A 16451-nucleotide genomic window follows, 5' to 3' on the forward strand; every position below is an offset into this window, starting at 1 on the left:
GTTCGAGAATTCGAGACCTGCATCAGGCTCTGTGCTGACAACGTGGAGCCTGCTCGGGATTCTCTCTCTGCCCCTCACCTGCCCACATGCATGCTCCCTCTCTCTCAAAATAAATAGACACTTAAACAAAAATAAAATAAAAATAAAAATTGTTACTTATATTAAATACCTACACAACAAAACTATCACTATATCGTGTTATAAATACATGAATATATAGTAAAATATACTAACATGCATGGGAATAATGATCCAAATTCATTATGGTTAGACATCAAGGCAACTGAGACTGGATGGGGAACATACAGGGTTTCAACTGTTACCTGTGTCTTATATTTTTTAGAAAAATCTGAAGCAAATACAGCAAAAAGACAAACTTGATAAAGCTACAATGTTTAAAAAATTTTACTGCCCCTATAAGTACCTTTCTGTAAAACGTGGTCCAAGACATTGTATTTCTTAAAAACAAAAACAAAAAACAAAAAAAACCCTAGGAAAATGAAATATCATTCTTGAATCACTCTACTAGGTACTTCAAATTAAGTGTGTTAAATCTTCTAGTGAAATTAAACAAGAATCAATCTTATGGGTGGGAAAGATAAAAAAATTGCTAGGAAAGAGGTTTGCTTTTTAAAAAGCAGGAAGAACAAAGAAATGTATTATTGGTTACATAAAAAGGTGAATATATTTAATGCCACTGAACTACACATTTAAAAATGGCTAAAATGGTTAATTCTGTGTTATGCATACTTTAACAATAAAAAAGAAAAGTATTATCAGTCAAGCCAGTTTAAGTTGAAGCAAGACGAATTTTACTGACAGGGAAAAAAACTAAGGACAAAAATTCCAAGTGGGAATTCCTGCTTAACAGCAGAAATCCAAAACTGAAACCATAGCCGACGGCACACTGATGTAACTCTATCTCAGTCATGGATCAAAAAATATGAAAAACGGCACAAGAGAAAAAATATTTTTTGGTCACACCTATGGACAAAAAAAGTGAAATAGCAAACCTTAAATTTATTTTGAAGAACACATTTCTGAAAATTTCCAACTTCATCTGTTATCACTATTTTGATTCCTCAAATTGTTTAATTCTTGATGACTATATATTCCCCTGGGTCTTTATTACCTCTCTGACCCCTCATTCTGAGGTTCTTTTCTCCTTTCATACCTAAATGTGGAGGTGGCCCCTAAAATTCCATTTTGCTTTCTCTTTCCTTGCCACATTTTCTCCTTAGACAATCACATGGTTTCGAATATAATCACTAAATGACTCACAAGGCTGTATGATCCTTGAGGTTACAGACTGCTGTGTCCATCTAATATGCCCAGCAAAGGCAGAACAAATGTTCAAGACAGATGGATGGACGGACAGGAGAATCACCCCACAACTCATCTGTAGGCCTGATTCTCCTGAATTACATCTCTCCACTTTCATATTTTTATTGCCTTCTGGATAGGTGATGCCAAATTCATACTGAACACTCTTCCAGCCACCTGTTTATCCTCCTGCATACCTGACCCAAAACCTAGCGGCCATCTTTTTTTTTTTTTAAGTCTATTTATTTCAAGAGACAAAAAAAAAGCAAGCAGGGGAGGGGCAGAGAGAGAGGGAGGGAGAGAGAATCCCAAGCAGGCGCCACACTGTCCGCGGAGCCCAACATGGGGCTTGAACCTGTGAACCAAGAGATCATGACCTGAGCAGAAATCAAGAGTCCTATGCTTAACGACTGAGCCACCCAGGCGCCCCTAGCGGTCATCTTTTATCTTTCCTTTTCTCTTCCCTCCCACATCTAACCTGTTGTCGAATTCCACCCCACCCCCACCCCCCAGCATTAGCCCTTCTTCCCACTTCTCTCCACTGCTGCCTTAGAGGCCCAAATCATCTCTTAACTAAACTACTTTAATAAAGAGGAGGACTTGGTTTTTCCACTGCTTACTCCTTCCTTCTCCAATTTATTATTTTTTTTAAAGTAATCTCTACACCCAACGTGGGGCTTAACCCCACGATCCTCAGATCAAGAGTCGCATGTTCCACCAACTGAGCTAGCCAGACACCCCTCCAATTTACTCTTTCTTTTAATTCAGAATTAATTTTCATGTGCAAATCTGGATCAAAAACTTTCATGAAGTGGGGGGATGGGTGAAAAAGATCAAGAGATTAAGAGATCTAAACTTCCAGGGGCACCTGGGTGGCTCAGTTGCTTGAGCTACCGACTCGGGCTCAGGCCTTGATCCCACAAGCTCTGCACTGGGCTCCCCTCCTGAACATGGAGTCAGCCTAAGATTCTCTTTCTCCCTCTGCCCCTCCCCCCTGCTCTCTCTCTAAAATAAAGATACAAACTTCCAATTATAAAATAAATAAGTCACAGAGAAGAAAAATACAGCATAAAGAATACAGCCAGCAATTGGCAATAATTTTGTATAGTGGTAGATGGTGGGGACTACACTTATCATGGATGAGCACTGAGTAATGTACAGAATTATCAAATGAGGGCGCCTGGGTGGCTCAGTCAGTTCACTGTTCGACTTCGGCCCAGGTCATCATCTCACAGTTTGTGGGTTCAAGCTCCACACCGGGCTTTGCGCTGACAGCACAGAGCCTGCTTGGATTCTGTCTCCCTCTCTGTCCCCCTCTGCTCATGCTCTCTCTTTCAAAAATAAATAAACAATTAAAAAAAAAAAAGAATTATCAATGTTGCACACCTGAAACTAATATTGTATATTAATTATACTTCAGTAAAAAAAAACTTTCATCAATTACTAAATGCTTTCTCTTTAACATTTAAGGTCTTTAGCATTGCATTTTTCGTGTTTTATTGTAAAATATACATAACATAAAATATAACACTTAAATATTTTAAATATATATTTCAATGGCATTAAGTGCATTCACATTGTACAACCATCACCACTATTCATCTCCAGAACTTTTTCATCATCTTAAACAGAAACTCCCTATCTATTGAGCACAAACCCGTTTCTCCCCTCTCCTCTGCCCCAACAACTCCTACTCTACTTTCTGTCCCTATGAATTTGACTGTTCTAGTTCTAGGTACCTCATATAGGAAGAATGGTATAGTATTTGTCCTTCTGTGTCTGCCTTATTTCAGTTAGCACACTGTCTTCAGGCTTCATCTATGTTGTAGCATATGTCAGAATTTCATTCTTTTCTAGGGCTGAAGAATATTCATCATACGGAACGCTGGCTGTAACACTGTATTTTAATATCCTGTTCATCTGTCAATAGACATTTGGGTTGTTTTCACCTTTTGGCTATTGTGCATATGCTACTGTGAGTATTGATGCACAAATACCTGTCTGAATTTCTACTTCAATCCTTCTAGATATAAACCTAGATGTGGAATTCCTAGATCATATGGGAATTCTATGTTTACTTTTTTGAGAAACTGGTATCCACAGCTAGCATAACACTTTAAAGTCACCACAACCTGGGTCAAACCTCACTTTTTGTGTGCTTCTCCCACTCCAGCCTAGTCCTATTATTTGACAAACTAAATTTCCATAGAGCCTCTTCCTCCTGCCTCTGTGATCCCTTGTCCTTGATGCTCTCTGTCTGGGATACAATTCCATACATGCAAATCTGCCTATACTTCAAGGCTGGCTCAAGCACCACCCAGTCTAGAAAACCTTCCCTGATTGCTCCAACTAGAAGGGATCTTTTTCTGAATTCCCTTTATATTTCCTTCTTTCTACCATATATGATAATCAGGTACACACCTTTCTCAGCAAGTATGGTTCTATATCTAATTATGTATGTACTGCCTTTAGTAACTAGCAGTAGTAGACAATGAATAAGTGAACATAACTGATAACTCAAAATTTCTTTTTATTCTTAAATTTTATTTAAATCCACGTTAGTTAACACAGAATGTAATATGTTACATTTCAGGAGTGGAATTTAGTGATTCATCACTTACATGTAACACCCAGTGCTCATTCCAACAAGTGCCGTCCCTAATGCTCATCACCATTTAGCCCATCCCCCACCCAACTCCCCTCCAGCAAACCTCAGTTTGGTCTCTGCATTTAAGTCTCTTATGCTTTGCCTCCTTCTCTTTTTTTTTATCTTATTTTTCCTTCCTTTCCCTAATTCAAAATTTCCAATCAACTTGAGGGCTGTGAAGGAAAATTAAACCATACTTGTTAAAATCTTTTTAAAAATGTTACCTGCCAACATTTTAAATGCACATGCCAGGGATCCTTGGGTGGTTCAGTTGGTTAAGCATCCAACTGCTGATTTTGGGTCAGGTCATGATCTCACAGTTCCTGAGTTCAAGCCCTGCCTGGACCTATACAGTGACAGCACTGACAGCACAGAGCCTGCTTGGGATTCTCTCTCTCTCCCTGTTTGCCCCTCCCATATGCACATGTGTGTGTGCTTGCTCATGCACAAGATCACTCTCTTAAATAAATAAATAAATAAATAAATAAATAAATAAATAAATAATAAATATCTTCCAAATTTTCAGTAAATCCAGCGTGGTTCCAATTTTAAATATAAACATACAAATTTAAAAGTAGAATATTCTATAACCTAACTTAAAAAAAAAAGACACCTAGGAGATTTTAGAATATTCCTGCCAAAAATAAATATTAAAAAACTAGCTATTTTGTAATGTTTAGAATCAAAGTGCTAAATGGTTTACATATTACAACTGTGTATCTTTAAGTAGAGGACAGAAACAAATTCTGTATCAATGGGTGCTCTACAAAGACAACTGAACATCAAGGCTTAACGCTATAATTAAAATTGTTCTAAAACTGAAACTTGTCAGACTTTTGTTTTTGGCTTCCCTACTTTAAAATTGAGCAAAAGATGTGCTCGCTTCAGCAGCGCATATACTAAAATTGAGCAAAAGAAGATAACCAAAGAATACATAAAGTATGGTCCCCTTTACATAAAGTTGACAACTAGGCAAAACTAAACTACTGTCTAGAGATACATATGCAGGTGATAAAACTATCGAGAAAAGCAAGGAAATTATCACAAAAGAAAGAATAGTGGTTACTTCTGGGGCACCTTAGCGTAGAACCCGCTTGAGATTCTCTCTCTCCCTTTACCCTCCCCTCCCCCATTCACACTCTCTCAAAATAGACTTAAAAAAAATAAACTTAAAAAAAAAAAGAATAGCGGTTACTTTCAAGAGAGATAAATGGATGTAATCAAGGGTGGGGTGCACTGGAGTGCCTCTGGTCTCTAGCAATATTCTATTTCTTGACTTGGTTGGTGGTTACATAGGTGTTCGCTTATAATTATTCTTTAAACACATATTTCATGCATTATTTGGAATGTCTCATAATGCTTAAAAATCTAGCTGAACCTAATCTTTAATACTATTTAATAATAGCATGTAAAGATTTCTGCAACTGAACTTTTATCCTGAACAGGTGCTCATATATTTCATCCGAAACAGTTTCAGGGGTGCTTGGCTGGCTCAGTCGGTGTAGCATGTGACTCTTGTTCTCGGGGTCGTAAGTTTGAGTCCCACAAAAGAACAAAAACTTTAAAAATAATAAAACAGTTTCATGTACAGCAAAACCAAGCTGCCAAAGGCACAAAGAACCACCAAATCATTAGGAACTCAGACAAAAAGGAGGAAATCTCACTAGAAATCTCTTAAGGTTCCAGTGCTTCTCAAGTTGTAACATGGATTTCATTAAACTACAGACTTGGACCCAATAGGCCTGGGGTGCAACCTGACATACTTTTGCATTCTAACCCTGGTGATGCCAATGCTGCCAGCCCACTGACTCTGAGTATCAAGTTCTTGAGTAACCATTAAAATGTGGCCGGTGTCAGGGGCACCTGGGTGGCTCAGTCAATTAAGCGTCTGACTGTTGACTTCAGCTCAGGTCATCACCTCACTATTTGTGCGTTTGAGCCCCACATCAGGCTCTGGGCTGACACTGCAGCGCCTGCTTGGGATTCTCTCTCTCCCCCTCTCTTTGCCCCTAACCCCCCTCAAAAATAAATAAATAAACTGTAAAATATTGTGGCTGGTGTCAAGATAATCAACGGAAAGGGAATCAACAGGTATTGAGAGTATGTGCCAGCTGCCTTACCCCAACTCTGTAAGGGGCATATGATCAGTCATGTTTTACAGATGAGGAAACAGGGCTCAGATAAATTACTTTGCCCATGATTACACAACTTTGTAAAAATAAGAATTTGAATCCAATTCTATGACTCCATTTTTTAAAAAAGAGGATAAATCAGGCTTTGAAATTAATTTAAAATAATTCTCAAGGGGCGCCTGGGTGGCTCAGTCAGTCAAGCATCCGACTTTGGCTCCAGTCATGATCTCACGGTTCGTGAGTTCGAGCCCCGCGTCAGGCTCTGTGCTGTCAGCTCGGAGCCTGGAGCCTGCTTCACATTCTGTGTCTCCCTGTCTCTCTGCTCTTCCCCCCGCTCACACTCTGTCTCTCTCTCTCTCTCTCTCTCTCTCAAAAATAAATAAAATTTAAAAAAATAAATAAATAAATAAATAAAACTTAGCTTAATGTTCTCATTTATGGTTTTCCTGTGCCTGGCATACTTTGGTAAGCAATAGGTTTAAAATATGGCTAATAAGGGTGCCTGGGTGGCTCAGTTGGTTAAGTGTCCAACTTCAGCTCAGGTCATGATTTCATGGTTCATGGGTTCGAGCCCCTATGAGGCTCTCTGCTGTCAGGGCAAAGCCTGCTTTGGATCCTCTCTCTCCCTCTCTCTCTCTGCCCCACTCGCCCCCCTCTCAAAAATAGACATTTAAAAATATTTTTAAAAATTAAAAAATGGCTAATAAAATTTCCAGAAAAATATAAAATATAGCAGGAGATCTTAGAGATCATAGAGCAACTGAACCCTTATTTTACCAGGGAGGAGAAACTGAGGTCAGAAAACATGCAACTTCCTAAGGGAACAAAACAGAACCTGTGTCTCAGTCCTCCTTCTAACACACCATACCAAGATCTATTTTCAAAAGAGCAGCAGTAAAGCATTCCTTACTGATGTTTATCAAAGACTGACTAGAACAAATCCAGCACATCCACATAACAAAAATGCTGTGAAAATGATTAAGGATTACCTGCTCCGTTACGACAAGATCACTAAGACACAGCAAGAAAGGCGCTGAATAGTGGACATAATACGGCAACCTTTTGTGTAAGAAGGAGTAAAAAGAATATATGCAGATATTTGCTGATTCTTGCCCCCCCCCCCAAAAAAAAACCTGAAAAGGCTAAACTAAGAAGTAACAAAACTTAGGGGTAAGAGGACAGTCCAGGCCCCAACCATGTGGCACATCTTGGCAAGTCCTCCTCATGGTCGCGGCTCTGCAAGTGGCAGCATGCTTGAGGTGGTGACCCCTCCTCCATATTCTTCAAAAGTTCTGGGAATACCACCTACCCCTTAAGTTCCCCTGACTCTTGAGATAATACTTTCATCCTACAGCTAGGAATCTCTAAGCTACACCCGACTCTTTTTTTACTGTCTTGCATCACAAATTCTCCACATTTAATCTCCTCTATTTGAATACCCAGGACGTTTTCCATTCTCTTGACTGGATCTTGACAGAATGTTAAGGGCAAAAAGAATCACAAAGGAACCTTAAATTTGCCTCAGTAATTTCGTTAGAATATAGATACTATCTATTTTTTAATTTCTTATGTCTATTGGAAGAGAAAGCAAATAAATGTGAACCATACTTAAAAACCAAGATTTCCAGTTAAAGAGAGACAAATATAAAATCTAAAGAAAAAAAACCTGCAATACGTTCAAATTAAACTGGAAATATCAATATGAAGTTCTCATTTCTAAAGGAAACAAAACAAAACACATTTTCCAAGTGGCCCATCCAAAGGACCCAGAAATAATGAAGACCCAGTCTCGATGAGCATCCCTAGCACTCAGATCTTGGGTTTCTAGTGGCATTCCCTATAAACCAAACTAGGCCTTCCTAGAAAAATGACTGATTTTAGGTCAAGGACAGGAAAAGTACAAGGTGAATCTGGGATATCTTGCTGTGACTGAAAACAATCCAAAGACCAGGGAGAACATTAGCATCAAAAAGACTAATAATGGCCGCAACTAAGTGTGAAATAATGAATAAATAAAAATCCATGTACCTACAGTGATGCAGAAAAAAGCAGAGAAACTTACTTGCCACCACTGGGATGACCAATTGTTTACTAAGAAAATCTACAGTGAAAAGCAAAGAATTAAACACTCTGATTAGGAGAGATTTTTAGTAGCTCATTCTCATTTGGTGGTTCCTTGTCAGCTAATAAGTGTGGAAGCAAGAGTAATAATAATCATCCTGCTCCAACCTCCAATGAAACAACTGATTCAAACAAGGATCATTAATGGATGCTAAAACCAACAAGTGAAAGACAGTTGAGAAACAGTTTACTTACTACATTATGTTAAATTGCCACCCCATAGATTACCTGATCACTGTAAAGGGAAAGCTTTACAATACAAAGATCAAGATTTTCACATTAACCAAGTGATCAAATTTTGCATCATTATCATGGAAAAACATGACATCTAGTTTGATATAAGTATAGGGTATGACGAAGGATTGCAGATATAAATATAATCAAGCCTTTAGAGTTGTCTTAAAAGGGGATAAAGTAGTTAAATGACACAAGGAAACACTAAGACAAATCACAAATGTGGAAACGTCTATCAGAGAACCAGACTGGTATCTTCAAAAACCCAATGTCATTTAGGGAAAGAAAAGGGGAGAGGGGTGTCAATGAGGGGTGGGCTGTTTTAGATTAAGAAGCAAAAACTCAGTAACAGCCAAATGCAATTTAGGAATCCTCATTGGTTCCTGGTTCCTACTTTAGTCCTCTGCAGTTGTGTTCTCTCTGTCCCCAAAACTGAACACTAAACATTCAGCCTTGTGTCTTCCAGCCTTCTGTATTACCCTTTTACGGAGGCCTTCTCTAAACCACCTAATCTTTTTAAAAATATAATGTATTGTCAAATTGGCTTACACACAAAACCCAGAGCTCATCCCAACAAGCGCCCTTCTCAATGCCCATCACCCATTTTCCCCTCTCCCCCATACCCCATCAACCCTCAGTTTGTTCTCCGTATTTAAGAGTCTCTTATGGTTTGCCTCCCTCCCTCTGTTTGTAACTTTTTTTTCCCCTTCCCTTCCCCCATGGTCTTTTGTTAACTTTCTCAAGATCCGCATGAGTGGAAACATATGATGTCTGTCTTTCTCTGACTGACTTATTTCACTTAGCATAATACCCCCCAGTTCCAGCCATGTTGCTGCAAATGGCATGTTTTCATTTTTTCTCATTGCCAAGTAGTATTCCATTGTGTATATAAACCACATCTTCTTTATCCATTCGTCAGTTGATGGACATTTAGGCTCCTTCCATAATTTGGCTATTGTTGAAAGTGCTGCTATAAACATTGGGGTACAAGTGCCCCTATGCATCAGCACTCCTGTATCCCTTGGGTAAATTCCTAGCAGTGCTATTGCTGGGTCATAGGGTACTTTTGTTTGTTTTTGTTTTTTTTTTTAACGTTTATTTATTATTGAGCAACAGAGGGAGACAGAGCATGAGCATGGGAGGGGCTGAGAGATGGGGAGACACAGAATCCAAAGCAGGTTCCAGGCTCTGAGCTGTCAGCACAGAGCCCGACACAGGGCTCAAACCCACAAACCACAAGATCATGACCTGAGCCAAAGTGGGATGCTTAACCAACTGAGCCACCCAGGTGCCCCAGGGTAGTTCTATTTTTAATTTTTTGAGGAACCTCCACACTGTTTTCCAGAACAGTAAACCATCCAATCTCAGTCTTCCCCTTCTACTCCATGTCATTACCCACATCCCCCTGTTTTATTTTCTGTGTTGTAATTACTATCAGAAATTTTGCTCACTCATTAATTGGTTTCTCCAATCTCAAAAGTAAGATCCAGGAAATTAAAGACCTTGCCTGTTTTGTATATTGTATCCCTACTACCTTGAACCATCCCTACTCCCTATCCCATTATAGCATTCAATGGCAAAAAGGCAAGAAAGATTCAACAGATACTTGGGATCACACAATATCTCAGAAAACTCATGAGGAACATAAATCTGTAAGAATCAAAAGTATATTCTAAATGAGTATCTGAGTGCCTAATACGTAAGCACTCAATGTGCCAACAGGGCACTAAAAATATTACATATGAATTACACTGTATGATATGTCCCTTCTAAGCTATTTGGCAGAAATTAATTAGCACAATTTTCGTCTTGGATATTAACTTTAACCTAATTGTGCAAGGACAAGTGGTTCAGTGGTACAGCATACAGGAGACGCTATACAGAGCTGCAGACAGTAGTTAATGAAAAAGGAAAAAAAGAAGGCTCCCTACCTGGGAAGATGAATGTTCTTGTACAAATGAGCATAATATACACAAAGAGGCAAGGCAAGGTACAATGAAGGTCAGAGAATTCAAAAGATAAGTGGAGGAAAGAGGCAATGAGTTACCATGGGTTTTTTTTTAAGATTTTTTTTTAATGTTTATTTATTTATTTTTGAGAGATAATGCAAGTGGGAAAGGGACAGAGAAAGACACACACACACACACACACAGAATCCAAGGTGGGCTCCAGGCTCTGAGCGGTCAGCACAGAGCCCTACACAGGGCTTGAACTCGTGAACCACAAGATCATAACCTCAGCCAAAGTCGGATGCTTAATCAATTGAGCCACCCAGGAGCCCTAGCTATTTATTTTTTGTAACTTCTACAACCAACCTGGGGCTCGAACTCACAATCCCAAGATCAAGAGCCGCATGCTCCACCAACTGGGTCAGCCAGGCACCCCCCTCTGTCCCAGTTTCGATGTTCCATAAAAACAGCATAATAGGGGTGCCTGGGTGGTTCAGTTGGTTGAGCATCCGACTCTTGATTTTGGCTTGGGTCATGATCTTGTGGTTGTGGGATCCAGCCTCCCAGACATGTGCGCATGCACACCATGTGTGTGTGTGTGTGTGTGTGTGTGTGTGTGTGTGTGTGTGTCAAAATAAACATTAAAAAAAACAATATAATAACGTCTAAGATTTGGATGTTTACTCTTTGCTAAGCAATGTGCTAAGATGATCACATACATTCCCACATTTAATTGTCCCACAACATAGGTATCAGTATCCTCATTTTATAGATGAAAAACAGAGAAGCTAAGGTCCATATCTAAGGAAAGAAGAACTATGAGCCTGAGTCGACCTAGGACCAGAGCCCAGGATCTTAGTTACTATGTTGAAATAAACGGTTATCAGGCCATCCTACAGAGCATATATAAACTATTAAATTACCTTTTTTAAAATTGTTATTGTGATAATACATACATAACATACATACACGCCATCTTAACTGTTTTTAGGACACCTGGGTGGCTCCGTCGGTTAAGTGTCCGACTTCGACTTAGGTTATGGTCTCATAGTTCGTGGGTTCAAGCCCCGCCTCGGGCTATGTGCTGACTGTGCAGACCCTGCTTGGGATTTTCTCTCTCCCTCTCTCTGCCCCTCTCCAATGAGTGTGTGTGCTCTCTCGCTCTCTCTCAAAATAAGTAAACTTTAAAAAAAATCAATCTTTCTCCAAACAATGCACCAAGAGGTTCATTCTGGAAAAAAATTCCTGTTCCCAATTAGCAACATGAATCAAGCCTTTATTTATTTATTTTTAACTTATTTATTTACTTAGAGAGAAAGAGTACACGGACCGGAGTAGCAGAGAGAGAGGGAGAGAGAGAGAATCCCAAGCAGGATCTGCACTGTCAGCAGAGCTGACAACACGGGGCTCAAAGTCATGAGCTGTGAGATCATGATCTGAGCTGAAGTTGGACGCTTAACCAACTGAGCCACCCAGGAACCAGGCACCCTACATGAACCAAGCATTTAAAATGAGAATAACAAGGGAGGCCTGGATGGCTCAGTCGGTTAAGTGTCTGACTTCGGCTCAGGTCATGATCTCATGGTTTAGGAGTCTGAGCCCCTTGTTTGGCTCTGCACTGACAGCTCAGAGCCTGGAGTCTGCTTCAGATTCAGTGTCTCCCTCTCTCTCTCTGCCCCTCCCTGACTCACGCTCTCTCTCTCTCTCTCAAAAATAAACCAAACATTAAACAAAAATTTTAAATAACATGAGAATAACATGGGAAACACAAATTTGGAAATAATGTCATACCAATGAATTCCTTAAAATAGTTGAAATAAAAATATCCTAAATAGGGGCACCTGGCTGGCTCAGTTGGTAAAGCATGTGACACTTGATCTCAGGGTCATGAGTTCAAGCCCCACAATAGGCATAGAGCTTACTTAAAAATAAAAAAATAAAAAATTTTAAAGTATCCTTGGGGCGCCTGAGTGACTTAGTCAGTTATGTGTCCAACTCTTGATCTCGGCTCAGGTGATCAGACCACAGTTTGTGGAATTGAGCCCCGAATCAGGTTCTGGGCTGATGGCGTGGAGCCTGCTTGAGATTCTCTCTCTCTCCCTCTCTGCCCCTCTCCTGCATTCTCTTTCTCTCAAAAATAAATAAATAGAGCACCTGGTTGGCTAATCCAACCAACTCTAATCGAGAGTGTCCAACTCTCAATGTCAGCCTGGGTCATGATCTCATGGTTCGTGGCTTTGAGCCCCGCATCAGGCTTCACATTGATGGTGTGGAGCCTGCTTATGGTTCTTTCTCTCCCTCTCTCTACCCCTTCAGTGCTCTCGCTCTCTCTCTTTCAAAATAAATAAACTATAAAAATAAACTTTTTAAAAAAGTATCCACAATATTGAATATTCTAAAGGAATGTTAATAGCTGAAACGTAAATCTTGTTTGCCTTTATTGAAATTAACTGAACTACCTCAAATTTATTTATTACTGGAAAATAAAATAAGTTACTGTCCAGAAAAGTAAAATTTTATGTAAAAATTTATGAGCAACCAATACTTTATATAATATCTATATATTTATCATAAGTAAACAAGCATCAAAGCACCACAAGATTACTTCCACTTTGGAAGTAAAACATAATGACACTGGAAAAAATTAAATTAAAAACTTGGGAGAAGGGGCACTTGGGTGGCTCAGTTGGTTAAGCATCCAACTCTTGGTTTCAGCTCAGGTCATGATCTCACAGTTTCGTGGGCTCTGTGCTGACCGTGTAGAGCCTGCATGGGATTCTCTCTTTTCTCCCTCTCTTTCTGCCCCTCCCCAATTTGTGCTGTCTCTGTCTCTCTCTAAATAATTTTTTTTTAATTTTAATAAAATAAATAAATAAATAAAAACTTGGGAGAAAACTTTACAAATTAAAAAATAGAAACTCCAGGGGCGTCTGGGTGGCTCAGTCGGTTGAACGTCTGACTTTGGCTCAGGTCATGATCTCATGGGTCGTGGGTTTGAGCCCCGCATCGGGCTCTGTGTTGACAGTGCAGAGCCTGGAGCCTGCTTCGGATTCTGTGTCTCCCTCTCTCTCTGCCCCTCCCCTGCTCATGCTGTCTCTCTCTGTCTCTCAAAAAAATAAATAAATGTAAAAAAAAATTTTTTTTTAATAGAAATTCCATACAGAACAAATCAAAATTCAAAGCAAATTTGCCTTCTAATACATGCATGAGTAAGGAAGTATAAAATTAAACTACAGGAATACCACTAAGTCATAGTTTTATAAGACATTTAGAAGGTCACTAAAAACAATTTAGTTTTCTTTTTCCAACACTTTTTTTTTTTTTTTTTTTTTTGGCTTACAGTAAGCTATATGCCCAGTGTGGGGCTTGAACTCACAACCCCAAAATCAAGAGTTGCATGCTCTTCCAAATGATCCAGCCAGGTGCCCCAATACCGGGCAAGTTTTAAAAAATATTTTATTTTTGTAAAGCAATCTCTACACCCAACATGGGGCTGGAACTCACAATCCCGAGATCAAGAATCCCATGCTCTACCAACTGAGCCAGCTAGGCACCCCTGGGCAACTTTTAAATGACTTGTCCATTGTCCTTGTACATGTAACAAACTCACAATTACCAAAAAAAAAAAAATAAGTGAACACATCACCTTCACTTTTCTGTCAACCACAGCATTAAAGCCCTCATTTTTAGTGTTGAGTGTTTACATGGTAACATGTAAACATGAGTGTTACCAAATTGTAAGTATTCAATTAATACTGCACCAAAGATTCTACACATCCAAAAACTCAAAATTTTCGCAACATATGGGACAACATGCTTAATTAATTATAAAACTACCACAGTACTAACATGAGGAACTGCATTGGGATGCAGAAACTCAGTATCACAGATTCTAAGCAATCTCAATCTACATGAGTAGATTCTATAAAATAGCTTAGTATTGTTCTGGTTTAAATCATCAACTTCACCCAAAAAGGCAAAGGACTTTCTCACTTAATTTATTACTGGGAGAAGGGAGACAGTACCAATAACCACTTATAATCAAGATTCTAAGGGACTCACAACTAAACATTAACCAAACATGATCAAACTAAAATCATACAGTGCTTCTTGTGCCAGTTTAGAAAACACAAACAAAAACAAAAACAGCACCACTCCAACGTTGTCACCATTCAGTAATCTGAGATATTTTAACTGCAGCTGCAATGTTTGTGTTTGCTGCCTGGCGTATGACTCACTCTCAGGTTCTCCCAAGACTCTGTTGGATTTTTGAGAATGCAGAAATCATACCTGGGGCATACTGTGTGGGAGGTGTTATGACACTGAATGAATAAAAGGGGGAAAGAACTCACGATAAAAAATTTAAGGTCTTATAAAAAGCAAGTCACTCACAAAAGCAGATTTTTCTGCAGCAACAGGAAAGAATGGGGAGTAATCCTGGTCCTGAGAAGCCTTCCTTGACTCCCTTGGTTGGATTTTGTGCACTTCTCACTTCTTACGCTACAAGATACTTAACCAGTTTCCTTGTCCGGCTCCCCAACCAGACTATAGGCAACTTGAGATCAAAAGGTGTCTTAGAATCATTAGTGCCTACTTCCCAAAATGCCCAGCATATTTAGAGGGCCCTCGGTAGGGATTTTCATGAAACCGATCATCGGATAATCAATCTTACATTTACCTTTTATTTTACAAAGAACTTTCACAAAACATCACCTCTTTTGACTCACGTAACAATCTTGGGAGTGGAAAAGGCATCAGTTAACCAGACAGCTTCTGGTTTTATAAAGAATTGTTAATGCACAGACTAAAACAACCCTGAAATCACAGAAGATAATCACGCATGTGTTCATCTCTGAAATACCTTCTCCTTGGGACCTCAATATTCTTGTAAAACCCAGAGGTTTTATCAGCATTTTCCGTGTCTGCTCTTCATAATAGGTAGGAATCACACACCGCCCTGAATCGTACAGGAGAGTTTTAACTACATAAAGCAGTGTTGCACAAAGGCTCTTAGAAATCAGACAGTAAAGAGCATCCTAAGCTATTTTTTTCCCCTGATCCTATTCTTTTCGTGACTCTGGAAGGGTAAAGAATTGCAAAAGGCCAAACGCTGGAGAATGAATGATGTCATGGATGTCATGAAGTTGCATCAATACCTGGTGATGATTTAGCACAACAATGCAACACATTATGCCAAGATGCATAATGTCAAGCGATCGGGATCTTTTACTGCATTAATTTCATGACTCTTCATTAGCAAATTGAAATGTAAAGTGGCTCTCAAATGTTCTATGATGAAGACGTTATCTGCTCACGTTTATGTCCTTATGGAAGGCACTAAGAAAATCTACAAATTTCTATGGGAAAGGCTTTAAGGAAAAAAAAACAAAGAATTAGCTAATATTAAACCAAACAGCTGTCATTTTAACAATTAAAAGCTTTTTGAAGTAAAGGAAACATCCGTGGTCGACATAGATTAAGATTCATACTGGGTTTGTCAAAAGCAAACAGTTTACAGGGTATAAAATGACAACACACAATACAAAGGACACCCAATCAGATTAGACACATGAATATGCACAAAGTTAGGAATCTGACACAGAGAGTCACTACTCGCTGTAAAAGCTACAGGATGCATTTTATTTCTTTTTTTTCAGGATGCATTGTAAATGTTCAGTTCTAAATGGGGCATTTCCCCCTCTAATTTCCTTCTCCCTTTACCTATGATGTCATCATTTTAAACATAAGCAAAGCAAATTTAAGTTACAAAGGTAGTCGGTGTGTCCAAGCCCAAAGCCATCGCCTCAACAAACGCCCATATAGCACAATTCCAACTGATTCCATCATCCTTCAAGGAAGAGACCACAAGGCTTCAAACCGGCTTCCCAGCGTGAGATAAACGAAATCAGAATCTCCAAATTAGCAATTGCACAACAACAAAAACTTACTCTCAGAAAGGAATAACAGGCATAGCACAAGGCCCCTGCCGGCAAGTGCGAACTGGTAAGGTGTCTGAATCTTCACCCCGAGCAATCAGAATCCCAC

General features: G+C 39.3%; 1 protein-coding gene across 1 annotated transcript in view; it reads right to left on the reverse strand.

Moving 5' to 3' along the window:
* The window catches only part of FBXO42 (F-box protein 42), a 98153-nt gene that overhangs the window by 80684 nt on the left and 1018 nt on the right, over positions 1-16451 (reverse strand). The window lies entirely within an intron of this gene.

This window comes from Prionailurus bengalensis, chromosome C1 (assembly GCF_016509475.1).
Source record: "Prionailurus bengalensis isolate Pbe53 chromosome C1, Fcat_Pben_1.1_paternal_pri, whole genome shotgun sequence".
Taxonomy (NCBI): Eukaryota; Metazoa; Chordata; class Mammalia; order Carnivora; family Felidae; genus Prionailurus; species Prionailurus bengalensis.